The sequence below is a fragment of the Lactuca sativa genome, chromosome 2 (assembly GCF_002870075.4).
Source record: "Lactuca sativa cultivar Salinas chromosome 2, Lsat_Salinas_v11, whole genome shotgun sequence".
Lineage (NCBI taxonomy): Eukaryota > Viridiplantae > Streptophyta > Magnoliopsida > Asterales > Asteraceae > Lactuca > Lactuca sativa.
In genome coordinates, this window is record NC_056624.2 from 57,350,086 (window position 1) to 57,364,859 (window position 14,774).

The 14,774-nt window shown below is 37.2% G+C and overlaps 1 non-coding gene across 1 annotated transcript; it reads right to left on the reverse strand.

Annotated features, from left to right (window-relative positions):
* Nucleotides 1–1,053: 1,053 nt before the first annotated feature.
* LOC111879928 (small nucleolar RNA R71) lies at nucleotides 1,054–1,160 on the reverse strand. Its single transcript, XR_002846269.1, has one exon. It is a non-coding gene; the product is annotated as a small nucleolar RNA R71 (small nucleolar RNA).
* Between the last annotated feature and the right edge of the window lie 13,614 nt (nucleotides 1,161–14,774).

Here is a 14,774-nt window from a genome sequence, read left to right on the forward strand (position 1 = left end):
CGATACTCGACTTACCCGACTATTCTATAATTTGACTAGGTACACTGCCTACGTCCAATTTAGTTTGCTAAGTTACTTAGGTTATAAATATAAATTTCAGTGTAGCTATTTGCACGCATCAAGTTTTTGGCGCCGTTGCCGGGGAACGGTTTATTTGATTGTTTATTTATTTGGATTAGGTTGATCGATCCTTTTTGTAGGGTATAACCTGCAAAAATTTACTTTTTCAGCTTAGTTTTTTTGTGTATTGAATTCACAACGTGAGCTTTATTGGCTCACGACGTGAATCCAGTAATTCCCATTTTTCTTGTTTTTCTGTTTTAGTTCAGTTTTACGTTTTTATTTTTGTTTATTTTGTAGAAGTTCATGACCAGAGGCTCTAACACACCTTTGGTGCCACCACTTGAAAATCCAGAGTCAGCCCTTCACAAGAAGACGTATAAGAACACGGGAGTGAGCGAAACACCAAAAAAGTCATCTTTCAAAGACCTCAAATCAATCATTGGAAGGAAGTCGGGAAAGAAAGTAAGGGAGTCGAGTACATCATCAAAGGAAAAAAGCAAGATAGAAAGCTTTGAGCAAGATCCAAACCTAAAGGATACCGAATACGATACCGAGCCAGAATTTGCATTACAAAGAAGTGAATCCGAAGACGAGTTTGATAATGAAATGGCAGATATTACGGATATGTCCATGGGAGCTTACAAAAAACGAATTAGAGATGATGCTGGTCCTGGCCTAATACAACCTGCAATTCCTGCAATTACCCTATTCGAACTGAAAGGACATATCCTCATTGCACTGAGGGGTGTACTATTCTTTGGAAAGGATCACGAGGATGCTTACAAGCATTTGGATGAAATGAATGACATAACAGGATATTTTAATATCCCAAATGTTCCAAGAGAGATAGTCTTGCTAAGGATGCTACCAGTCACTCTTAAAGGAGCTGCTAAAGATTGGCTAAAGGCAATACCACTCGATGCAATCACTACTTAGGCCCAAATGCGTGAACAGTTTTTGGATCATTTTTGCCCACCTTCTAAGATAGCTAAACTCAAAAAGGCAATAGAAAATTTTGAGCAAAATTCGGGTGAGTCACTCTATGAGGCATGGGAGCGTTATAAGGGATTGTTGAGATATTGTCCTCAAAATGATCTCAATATAATATAAGAAGTGTCAATCTTTTATGATGGTGTTAATGTCATGACAAGGAAACTCCTTGATTCCCAATGACCACTTACCAAGAAAAATTTGGGGGAAGTTAAGGAGTTAGTAGAAGAATTTGCAAAGCATTCTCGTGAGTATCACAATCCAAGAAGTGAGGGAGTAAAAGGAAGTGGGGGTGGAAATTCTGCAGACATGGTTGCTGCGATGCCCATGCTTGATACAATGGACAGGAGGATGACAAAAATCCACCAAACAATACATGCTATAAGAGTTGGATGTGAAAGGTATAATGGTCCACACTTGACCAAGGATTGCAGCTTAGATGATAATGGGTATAAAAAGGCTCAAGTTTGTTATTCGAGTGGGGATAAGTGTCACACCCCAAAACCAGAACGGCGGAAACGTTCTGGGGCGGAGGACATCATGTAATGTATCACAACAATGCAAAGTAGTAAACAAGCAACAACAGCGTCCATTGCATTAATAGTAATAGTTTAATACATGTGTGTTCTTTAATAGTAATAAGACATTACAACAATTAATCAAAATAAAAGACGAGTCTTGACTGCCCCGTCTTCGCAAAACCTGGTCATCGTACATGTCTACTGGTAACCTGAGAATACAAGTTATTTTGAAAGTGTATGTCAGCATTTAAGCTGGTGAGTTCATAAGTATTTAATGTCATCATTTGTATAAGTATGAAGAAAATGTTTGAAATTGTTCAATGTAATTAATCGTACAAGTATGAAGAAAACGTTTGAAATTAATCAATGTAATTGTTCGTATAAGTATGAAGAAAACGTTTGGATTTAATCAATGTAATTGTTCGTATAAGTATGAAGAAAACATTTGGAATTATTCAATGTAATTGTTTGTATAAGTATGAAGAAAACAGTTGGAATTATTCAATGTAATTGTTTGTATAAGTATGAAGAAAACATTTGGAATTATTCAATGTAATTGTTTGTATAGGTATGAAGAAAACATTTGGAATTATTCAATGTAATTGTTTGTATAAGTATGAAGAAAACAGTTGGAATTATTCAATGTAATTGTTTGTATAAGTATGAAGAAAACATTTGGAATTATTCAATGTAATTGTTTGTATAAGTATGAAGAAAACAGTTGGAATTATTCAATGTAATTGTTTGTATAAGTATGAAGAAAATAGTTGGAATTATTTAGTGTAATTGTTTGTATACGTATGAAGAAAACAGTTGGAATTATTTAATGTAATTGTTTGTATAAGTATGTAGAAAACAGTTGGAATTATTCAATGTAATTGTTTGTATAAGTATGAAGAAAACAGTTGGAATTATTCAATGTAATTGTTTGTATAAAACTGAATAAAATGGTTTGTACATGTTTGAAAGTTTCTAGAAAATCCAATATGTTCTGCTATTATAAAAGTAGTCTTCTACCAAGACTCGACTGTTTTGTATGTTTATCTTTAGAAATCCAATATTTGTTCTTAGGTGTGTGTGTAGTTTAAAAGTTCCAAAACTATAACAAAATGATGTTTTTCATGCCTAAATAAAAGATTTGTGTAAATATAAAATCACTAAGGCATTTGATAACCCCGTAAACCAATGTGTTTCTAATACTCCATGTGAGTTTTATAACCATACTAATGACCAAGACTGCCTGTAAGAACGTTCTTCAGGCGTTGAAATGTTATGACGTTTGTCACCCCAGGCTTGCCGGCCTAGCTGTAGCTAACAGCTCAGGTGCGGGATTGTCAATCCCGTATAGATCTATACACAAGTATCACGCTCCCCCTACAAGGGATTATGGTATATAATACAGGACTTAAAATGCATACTCGAAAGTACGTGAAATGTCTCACAAAACTTAGTATAAAACAGATTTACGTATGAAAATGTCCATTTGTTCGTGTATATGGAAGTATTTCCTTGATATAGTATTCGTTAGTATATAAATGTTCATGATTTTCTCGTAAACTATACCTATTATAGTTTCTCAAAATGTGTGTTTCGTTTGTATAGTAAACCCTAGTGTAATGCTCACTTGTTATGAAAAGTATAACAATTAAAGTGACATAAATAATCACATATACTTAAAGTATAAATAAAGTGTTTGATTTGTATATACATCTATAAACATGTTTTATTTCCAAAAAGACAAGATGTTATCGAGAATATATATTGCATATGAAAGTTCCTATGTAGTAGTTATGAATCACATATGATTCACTTGATAAAAAGAGTATATAGTGAAACTCTATGTTACACACGATAATAACCGTGTGTTTACTTGTATTCCCCCCCCCCTTAAAAGTGCATAAAAAGCAATGATAAAACATTTGAAAGTGTAGTTTATACGGGTATGAACTCACTTGATTGAAGTGGTTGATTTGAAGTAGTCGAGAGAAGAATCGAGCAGAACTTCGACAGGAAGAGTTGAAAACGCGAGAAAATCTCGGGAATCTCGGGAACATAAAACCTTCCTTCGGGACTTGAAGGTGAAAACCGGGGCTTTGGGAGGGTCTCGGGGGTTTAAACTCAGAGTTTCGGCGCGAGAAAGAAGGGAACTGAGCAATGGAACTCGGAGCCCTTGAAATCAATTTATAGGGGCATTTCTGGTGTGCCACGTCGTGGCTAAGGTTGTCCATGTCATGGGGAGCAAGTCCTATCCTCTTCCATTGATTGGACGCCCTCAGTCACTTGCCAGGTCGCGGCCAAACTGTGCCACGTCGTGGCAAGCCTGACAGCCTCAGACTTCAGGCCTCAAACTTTTAAAATCCGTAACTTTCGCATACGAGCTCCATTTTTGACGTTCTTTATATGCACGCATAGCTGAAAATATGCTCTACAACTCTCGTTTAGACTTCATCGGCTAATTTTGACTTTATTTTTAATTATATATTTTTAACGGGCTGGGACACGAAAATTCTGTAAAAAATCCATAACTTCTTCATCTGATGTCCGTTTTCGTCAGACTTTTCATTGTTGCACTACTATTGTTGAGACCTTCGATTCTCATTTAGGTTGTTTTGGTCAAAAGTCTCTCGATCTCTATTTCGAGTTTTTAGTTGTCTACTGCTATATCCGGATCTTGGAAAAATCATAACTTCTTCATACGAAGTCAGATTTGGACGTTCTTTTTATGTACGCTCGCGGTTTAATGTTATCTACAACTTTCATTTAGATATTTAAGGCTAAAAACTATTGCATTGAAACTTCACGTTTTTCGCTAAATCGGTGTTGCCGGTTTTGCCGAGAATCTTCGGTTGGTCAGAACTTCTTCGTTATAACTCGGATTTTATGGTTCTTTATATGTAAGAAAACCTTGATACGATTCCTACTACTTTATTTAACCCAAATAATATTTTAGGAAAGTTATATTTTGGCCTAAGTTTGACTGGTGTTACATTTTATTGTCTCAAAATATCGGGTTGTCACATCATCCGCCCGTTAGAGAGAATTTCGTCCCGAAATTAGAGTTTAAGCAGAATTGATAAACATGCTACTGTTAGAAATTTTATTTGCTCCTCGGGTTCTTAAGTGAACTCGGGTCCTCGCTTGGCATTCCAGCGAACCTTTCACTATCAGGATACGACTTTGCTTCTTTCGTTTGACTTCACTGGTGTGCTAACTCTTCTTGGTCGAATGTATGTTGAATGTTTTGTGGTTTGTGAGAGTATACCCTACAAGTAGTGTCTCCAGATATTCAGAGCAATTACCGATGCTCATGACTCAAGATCATGTGTTGTATAGTTAACTTCTTGCGTCTTAAGCTGTCTTGAGGTATAGGTAGTGGCCTCTCCTCTTGTATAAGAATGCAACCAAGCCCTTGGTTGGATGCATCGCCTTTCACCACAAAATCTTACATCGCCTTTGAGAGGGATAATATCGGTGCGGTACACCAGGCTTACTTTAGCGTTTGGAACGCTCTTTCTTGTTTACAGACAAGTCTGGTGCTTCTCCAAGTGAGAAACTTGGCCTAAAGAATCCTCTTCTAAGGAGTTCATTAAGCTGTCTGGGAAGTTCCAGTATCTTAGTTGGAGTTACACAATAAGGTGATTTGGCTACTAGGGTAGCCCTTGTAACTAAGTCGATTCTGAACTCGAATTGACGTTGTGGTGGTAATCCCGGTTGTTCTTCTGGAAAGGTGTTGGGAAAGTCGTGTACTTTTGGGATGTTCTGAATTTCCTTCACTTCTTGGCTCGTATTGACGATGTGTGCAAGGAATGTATGATATTCCCTTCGCATGCGCTTTTGAGCTTAAATACACAAAATGATGCGAAGGTTCGTAATTGATTTGTCTCCGTAAATAACAAGAGGCTATTTGATAGGGAGGTTAAGATGAACTGCTTTATCAAAGCACCTGATGTCGGCTTGATGTAGACTTAACCAACTCCTACTGATTATGATGTCAAAACCTTGGGGTGGATTAGATCTCATGAAGATCTAAAAGAAAGTATGCCTACTCATGAATTAGGGAAAAGGATATGTATTTATAAGTTTATTCTCACGGAAGCACGATCACTCTCAGACTTGGGCAATCTCCGTCCTGAACTTCATAGTAGAACCCATACCAGGTTCATCAATCACAGTCATGGGTATACGAGTCGTACATAATTAAGATTGAAACTGTGGGTCTTTGGATTGAACTTAACATACTGCACGAGTGATACTTCGGGGAGGTTTGCTGAGGTTTCTTTGGAAAGGGTAAGAAACATGAGGTACTCTACGCATGAGTACTTCGGAGTTCTGAAGTGATAGTTTCGTTAGAAAGATGATTTCGGAGAAAGATATTTACGCACGAAACTGGTATTGTGAGGATCAAATAGACTCTGATCGTATGATGAAATCGGAATCACTTGGAAATAAATGCACTAGATTTGATCATAAAGGAGTTACAGATAAAACGCAACAGTGCAACTTTTTAACAGAGTTACAATACTTTAGAGTAACTACAAGAATACTATTGTGAACAAAGTATACTATAAAAGGCAAGTATACGCAGCACGAGGGTCCCTTAACTGACGGGATCTCGCAAAAGATAAGACTCGAGTTCCACTGGTTTTAAACATGTTTTAAAAACATGCATAATACTGATGATTGGAAGTGAACCTATACTATAGTGGGGTCCTTCGTTGCCTCTTTCCATTATGAGGTCAAACTCCTCCGGATTCACCGTCATTCTCCTCTGTTCGACAGTCCCTCTTGAAGTGTCCCATTACGCCACATAGATGACATATTCAAGAGATTTCGACATTGGTGGTTGAAGTAATGTGTTGGATCCGAGTCTTGCAGCAACGGACGGTGTGTCCCTTTTTATTGAAGTTTAAGCAGTGCATTTTCCGACAAGGTCCATGATGGTGATAGTTGCATTTGTTGCACTTTGGGAGATTGCCAGCATACTGTCTGGTCGGGTTAGGGATAACTGGGATACTAGAAGGGATAGTAGTAGGAGGTACAGAAGTCGTGGCTGTGAAGGTTGCCACAAGTTGTTGTCTTTTGCTTGCCCCTTGGGGTGATTTGCCTTTAGCCTTAGCCCAGAACTTCCGTTTGTTATTCTTGGGCTTGGGATTCGGGGTGTCGTGGTAGTTTGTTGCTTGTCGAGCTACTTGATTGTTACTTGGATTGGAATTATTGTTAACAATCCCGCTAACATTCGCGTTGTTAGCGTTAAGGTGGGTAAGAACAGCTGACACGGCAGCTGAGACTGCAGCTTGAAAGGTAGTTGCATCAATCTGAAGAGTTGGTGTTTGGTTGATGGGTTGATCGTTTTTCTTCGGCGACATGATTCTTTTACACTGAAAGAAAAATGAATTTTTGAGCGAGTATGGTTGAACCTAGACGTAGTTCGATCATTCATGTAAAGAATAGAAGTATGTTCTCGAAGGTTTAACCTACATCCCTATGGTGCAGTCCCAGTACGGAATAGGAGTATGTTCACGAAGGTGTGACCTACATCCCTATGATGCAGTCCTAGTATGGAGTAGAAGTAAATTAATAAAATGGTCTCAAAATGCTTATCGTCCAGACCAGGGTATTATTGGTTGGTGGATAACATGATCCAACCTTTGAAAGAGACATGGAAATGATTCCGGAGTTAAATTACCATAGTCCAATAACTTGACTAGATGGGGTTTCAGATAGACTCACATGAAAGCATTTGAACAAATACTGAGACAAAAGTTAGCCGACTGTCGATATCATTGATGTTTAAGATTTAATAGATTTGGGGAAATTGACCTTGTTGTAGGTCTTACATCATATTCAGAGTAGAAAAGTCTTTGACAGCATAAAGACTTAACTAAAAGTACTTACAATACAAGGTAGTCACATAGAAGTACTACACAGAACATAGACAAGAACACAGTTCTTTAAAAGAAAGAAGGAAGTAAGGTATCTCTTACTGGCGACGGTCACCCCTATGGTGAACCCTCAGTTCGGCTAGTTGACGTTCCATATCAAGCAGGTATCTCTCGTACACCTTCTGGCGTACTTGGAGCTCTATGACTTCGGCTCGTGTTTTAGCCAATGTTCGATGTAGGGCTTCATGGGCTTTCTCAGAGCTCTCACGAGCATTTTCCAGATGAATGGTGCGGAGGGTATGCATTCTCGCATTGGTATTAACCTCTTCGATACGTTGGAGAGCCGTCCTGCCCTGAATTTCGTTTCGGGCAACTCTACGGATTAGGATTGGTAGAACTCTGTCTGCTGAGCTCCCTTTGTTTATGTTGTAGAAGCTTCGGTCTCCATTAAACAGCATAGGTTGATCTTGCTCTTCGCTCCATGTTTCCATGCATTCTACCCAAGGAGGCGTCGGGCCATAAAAAGCGGGACAAGGGTTAGGATTTAGAAATGGAGCTACCGGGGGTAGGTTCTCAACCTCGGGTTCGGAGTTATCAACATCCGAAAGGTTTTCAACATGGTGATCATTCAAATGGATTGGATGATCATTCTCTGGTCCTTCTCCAAACCATCCAGCAATGACTTCGTTCGGAAAGTACGGGTTGCCATGGGGATGGAGTCCAGCCATGTTATCTACGCGAGAATTAGGGTAAGGATATAATTATTAGACGAACTATCTAGATAATTATTAGAATTCATTAGTTACATCGCTATTTGTAAAGTGCATACCAGTCATATGTAATCAACACAGGATAGGCTTTCGAATAAGTGACCTTACCAAATTCACAAGGAATAGGGGTAAAGAAACAATTTCACCGATTCTAAGTCTATAACATCCTAGTTACATATAGCCTTAGTGTATCCACTTAGCAACTATCAACTTAGTAAATGAAGATCCTTTTTAGTTCTCAAGTAAGTAATTATGGTAACCCAAAACACCCCTTATGGTATTTTAGACTTAGGTTCAGTTATAATGTTCTCATTGTGGTAATGTTGGTAAGTTTTTAGACTTGTTTCCATATGACAACCATTCTTGGGCATATGCTAATCACTCCTCGGACCAACATAGTTGAACAGGCTATGCCACTCCCAAGACTGACTATACATCCCCAAGCTTACTTGTGATATTCAACAATCGTAATACTGTTGTTCTTGTCGTTGTGACACCGATTTTAGTATGAATGCAGGCACACATACTTACTTAAATATTTTATTATTTAAAAGTATAAACTCTAAATCAAAGTATTTTAATCCCAATGTATTTATAGTTAGTATATCTTTTATGGGTTGATATATTGTATTCACTATAAACAATGCTCTGATACCAATCTGTCACACCCCAAAACCGGAACGGCGGAAACTTTCTGGGGCGGAGGACATCATGTAATGTATCACAACAATGCAAAGTAGTAAACAAGCAACAACAGCGTCCATTGCATTAATAGTAATAGTTTAATACATGTGTGTTCTTTAATAGTAATAAGACATTACAACAAGTAATCAAAATAAAAGACGAGTCTTGACTGCCCCGTCTTCGCAAAACCTGGTCATCGTACATGTCTACTGCTAACCTGAGAATACAAGTTATTTTGAAAGTGTATGTCAGCATTTAAGCTGGTGAGTTCATAAGTATTTAATGTCATCGTTTGTATAAGTATGAAGAAAATGTTTGAAATTGTTCAATGTAATTAATTGTACAAGTATGAAGAAAACGTTTGAAATTAATCAATGTAATTATTCGTATAAGTATGAAGAAAACGTTTGGATTTAATCAATGTAATTGTTCATATAAGTATGAAGAAAACATTTGGAATTATTCAATGTAATTGTTTGTATAAGTATGAAGAAAACAGTTGGAATTATTCAATGTAATTGTTTGTATACGTATGAAGAAAACATTTGGAATTATTCAATGTAATTGTTTGTATAGGTATGAAGAAAACATTTGGAATTATTCAATGTAATTGTTTGTATAAGTATGAAGAAAACAGTTGGAATTATTCAATGTAATTGTTTGTATAAGTATGAAGAAAACATTTGGAATTATTCAATGTAATTGTTTGTATAAGTATGAAGAAAACAGTTGGAATTATTCAATGTAATTGTTTGTATAAGTATGAAGAAAATAGTTGGAATTATTCAGTGTAATTGTTTGTATACGTATGAAGAAAACAGTTGGAATTATTCAATGTAATTGTTTGTATAAGTATGTAGAAAACAGTTGGAATTATTCAATGTAATTGTTTGTATAAGTATGAAGAAAACAGTTGGAATTATTCAATGTAATTGTTTGTATAAAACTGAATAAAATGGTTTGTACATGTTTGAAAGTTTCTAGAAAATCCAATATGTTCTGCTATTATAAAAGTAGTCTTCTACCAAGACTCAACTGTTTTGTATGTTTATCTTTAGAAATCCAATATTTGTTCTTAGGTGTGTGTGTAGTTTAAAAGTTCCAAAACTATAACAAAATGATGTTTTTCATGCCTAAATAAAAGATTTGTGTAAATATAAAATCACTAAGGCATTTGATAACCCCGTAAACCAATGTGTTTCTAATACTCCATGTGAGTTTTATAACCATACTAATGACCAAGACTGCCTGTAAGAACGTTCTTCAGGCGTTGAAATGTTATGACGTTTGTCACCCCAGGCTTGCCGGCCTAGCTGTAGCTAACAACTCAGGTGCGGGATTGTCAATCCCGTATAGATCTATACACAAGTATCACGCTCCCCCTACAAGGGATTATGGTATATAATACAGGACTTAAAATGCATACTCGAAAGTACGTGAAATGTCTCACAAAACTTAGTATAAAACAGATTTACGTATGAAAATGTCCATTTGTTCGTGTATATGGAAGTATTTCCTTGATATAGTATTCGTTAGTATATAAATGTTCATGATTTTCTCGTAAACTATACCTATTATAGTTTCTCAAAATGTGTGTTTCGTTTGTATAGTAAACCCTAGTGTAATGCTCACTTGTTATGAAAAGTATAACAATTAAAGTGACATAAATAATCACATATACTTAAAGTATAAATAAAGTGTTTGATTCGTATATACATCTATAAACATGTTTTATTTCCAAAAAGACAAGATGTTATCGAGAATATATATTGCATATGAAAGTTCCTATGTAGTAGTTATGAATCACATATGATTCACTTGATAAAAAGAGTATATAGTGAAACTCTATGTTACACACGACAATAACCGTGTGTTTACTTGTATTCCCCCCCCCCCCCCCCCCCCCCTTAAAAGTGTATAAAAAGCAATGATAAAACATTTGAAAGTGTAGTTTATACGGGTATGAACTCACTTGATTGAAGTGGTTGATTTGAAGTAGTCGAGAGAAGAATCGAGCAGAACTTCGACAGGAAGAGTTGAAAACGCGAGAAAATCTCGGGAATCTCGGGAACATAAAACCTTCCTTCGGGACTTGAAGGTGAAAACCGGGGCTTTGGGAGGGTCTCGGGGGCTTAAACGCAGAGTTTTGGCGCGAGAAAGAAGGGAACTGAGCAATGGAACTCGGAGCCCTTGAAATCTATTTATAGGGGCATTTCTGGTGTGCCATGTCGTGGCTAAGGTTGGCCATATCATCGGGAGCAAGTCCTATCCTCTTCCATTGATTGGACGCCCTCAGTCACTTGCCAGGTCGCGGCCAAACTGTGCCACGTCGTGGCAAGCCTGACAGCCTCGGATTTCGGGCCTCGAACTTGTAAAATTCGTAACTTTCGCATACGAGCTCTGTTTTTGACGTTCTTTATATGCACGTGTAGCTGAAAATATGCTCTACAACTCTCTTTTAGACTTCATCGGCTAATTTTGACTTTATTTTTAATTATTTATTTTTAACGGGCCGGGACATGAAAATTCTGTTAAAAATCCATAACTTCTTCATCCGATGTCCGTTTTCGTCAGACTTTTCATCGTTGCACTACTATTGTTGTGACCTTCGATTCTCATTTAGGTTGTTTTGGCCAAAAGTCTCTCGATCTCTATTTCGAGTTTTTAGTTGTCTACTGTTATATCCGGATCTTGGAAAAATCATAACTTCTTCATACGAAGTCAGATTTGGACGTTCTTTTTATGTACGCTCGCAGTTTAATGTTATCTACAACTTTCATTTAGATATTTAAGGCTAAAAACTATTGCATTGAAACTTTGCGTTTTTCGCTAAATTGGTGTTGCCGGTTTTGCCGAGAATCTTCAGTTGGTCATAACTTCTTCGTTATAACTCGGATTTTAGGGTTCTTTATATGTACGAAAACCTTGATACGATTCCTACTACTTTATTTAACCCAAATTAGATTTTAGGAAAGTTATATTTTGGCCTAAATTTGACTGGTGTTACATTTTATTGTCTCAAAATATCAGGTTGTCACAATAAGTATGATGAAGATTGGAGAAAACCAAAGAAGGAGTGGTTGCCATATGATGAATACACGAAGCAAAAGGAAGAAAAATATAAGCAGACAGGCCAAGGCTTCTACCAAAAAAAGCAACCACTAGCCAAGAAGAAAGTAGATTTAGAAAACATTTTGACCCGATTTATGGAAGCTTCCGAGAAAAGGCATGATGATATTGATGCAGTGCTAAAGGAACACATGAAAATGATGAAATAACAATAGACACTGATGATTGAACAGCAAGCTTCATTAAGAAATCATCAAGCATCGATCCATAATCTTGAAGTCCAAATTGGTCAACTAACTAATTTGGTGAGCAACAAATTATCCTCACAATTTCCCGAAAATAATGCTCAATCCCATGTTATGATGATTGAGACTGAATAAGACGCCATCTCTGAGTTCCTAAAAGCATTAGAAGTGGATCCAAGGCAGATCGAAAATCAAAGTTCTGCTGAAATACCAGATTCATGACTTGAGCCCGATATGCTCACGACGTGGCATCAGTATGAATAGAAAACTGCAGAAAATGTTTGGGCTTATCGTCCGCCTTTACCGTTTCTGTCTCGAGCTAATCTTAGTCCACTGGAAAGGGAGCATTTGGAATTCATAAAGCACGTAAAGGGTATTCCTATAAATACTCCTTTTGTTTAGACGTTAGCTAAAATTCCCGAGTATGCAAAGTTCCTACAAGATTTAATGGATACTCATCAACAATTGAACAAAAATTCCAAGGTGGTTTTAAGTGAGCAAAGTTCAAGGGTAGTGTTGGGAGAGTTACCAAAGAAGATGGGAGATCTTGGACGCCTCACTCTTCCATGTGAGTTTCGGAATAATCTGAAGACTTATGCTTTAGCCGATTCTGGGGCTAGCATAAATTTGATGCCTTTCTCATTTTACAAAAAGTTTAATATTCAGAAGATGAAGGCTACCAAAATGACAATTCACATGGCAAACCGTTCAGTGACACAACCAAGGGGCATTGTAGAAGACATATTAGTAAAATTTGGGAAATTTGTTTTCCCAATTGATTTTGTGATTATGGATATGAAAGAAGATCCCGATGTCCCCATTATTCTTGGTTGCCCATTACTTAATACTTCTGGTACCTTGGTTGATATTCGTGAGTCCATGCTCACTTTGAGGATAGGAGATGAAAAGGAAACTTTTGGAATAGAAGATGGTTTCTAAGGGAGTGATCTTCAAGGAGAGGTTTTCAATATAGATGAAGAGAATGAACTTGAAGAATTAGAGAAGCTCATGGAAGAAGAAATCAAAACAATTCAACAAGTTAAACGAACAAAACCAAGAGCATTCATCCCGTTTCTAGTGGAAATCATTGCCTACACAAATCCAACTTCTTTGGTAAGTAAGGAAAGCAGTGAGATATCGAGTGATCATGATGAAGATGAGGTAACTTCCAAGGAGAAAAGTCCAATGGTGAAGGAAGAAAAGATTCCTATGGAGCTGAAGAATGAAGAAAAATTGGAGACTAAAGGGATCAAAAGAAAGCTTGATGTGGATGACGTGAAAGCTAAAAAGGAAAACTCGAAGAAAGCATATAAAAAGTGAGTTCAAGCTTACAAGAGGCGATGGAAAGAACAGAAGATTCAGATGGTGATGGATTCCTCTGACAGCTCAACGTAGGGAGGCATGGAGTCCAGCTCACGGCTCTATTAAAAAGAAGCGCTTCTCGGGAGGCAACCCGAGTTCGGTTTGAATTTTCTTTTCTTTTTATTTTAGTTTTTGAATTTTAAATTTTAGGAAAATCAATCGTATCATCTAAATCATTTTATGCATGATAAAACACTAAGTTTGAGGTCCTTAAGATTAAGTGGTAATAAATTAAGAATTGTCGTAAATAAAAAAATTAGATTAATTTGAACAGACAGACTATTTATTTGTTAGCCCATTATATTTCCAGCCCACTTGTTAATTAATTAAAGGGCCCAAATGCAAAGTCCATAACAACTCACAACGTGAATTCGTAACAATTCACGACATGAACTTTGGAAACACGGGACCACAAGAATAAAGAAACAGAACGTGTTTGACCACTACCATTTTCTTATTCCACAAACGCCGACAGCTTCCTGGTCCCCCACACCCCCCCCCCCCCCACACACACTCGATTTCGGCCGATTTCATTTACTTTTACTCTTGTGCTTCCGTTAACATCCATTTAAGGTACACAAATCTTACTTTTAGTGTTTAATTTTGGCTTATTTGTTTGATTTAAGGATTAGGTTTCTAGTTTATTTGAATGACAAAATTGATGCTCTAAATATGTGAAATCTTTACTGCATGTTGGATGAATGTACTTATAATTGTTCTAGCATAAAACCCCAACCATTATATTGGCCCGATATCGACACTGCATTGACCGATTCTGAATTGCTTAGACGAATTCACGACGTGAATCCTGGGCACCATCAGACCAGTTTTCTGTTTATGACTAATCTGTTGGATCTTTCTTGTTTGGTTTTTTGTTGTTTCTTTTTGCAGAAATGGCTCCTAGACGCAAGGTTCCAGCAGGGGTGGCTAGTTTGCACCCGTTTTACGTCTTCCCAACAACCTTGTCGCGGGATCTTTTGACACGATGCAACAACTATTTAGGATGGTTGTACAACCGGTAAATTGTTGTTGCCCCCACAATTAATTGGTCATGGTTGAGAGAGGTCGGCATTGTCGATCGGGTGTCCCCGTTTCTTACCAAGTTATTTGTGGGGAACGAATTCTCTTTTACATGAAAGGGGTGGCATAATTTGTTTTGCATTCAAGAAAGGGTGTACAAGTATTTAT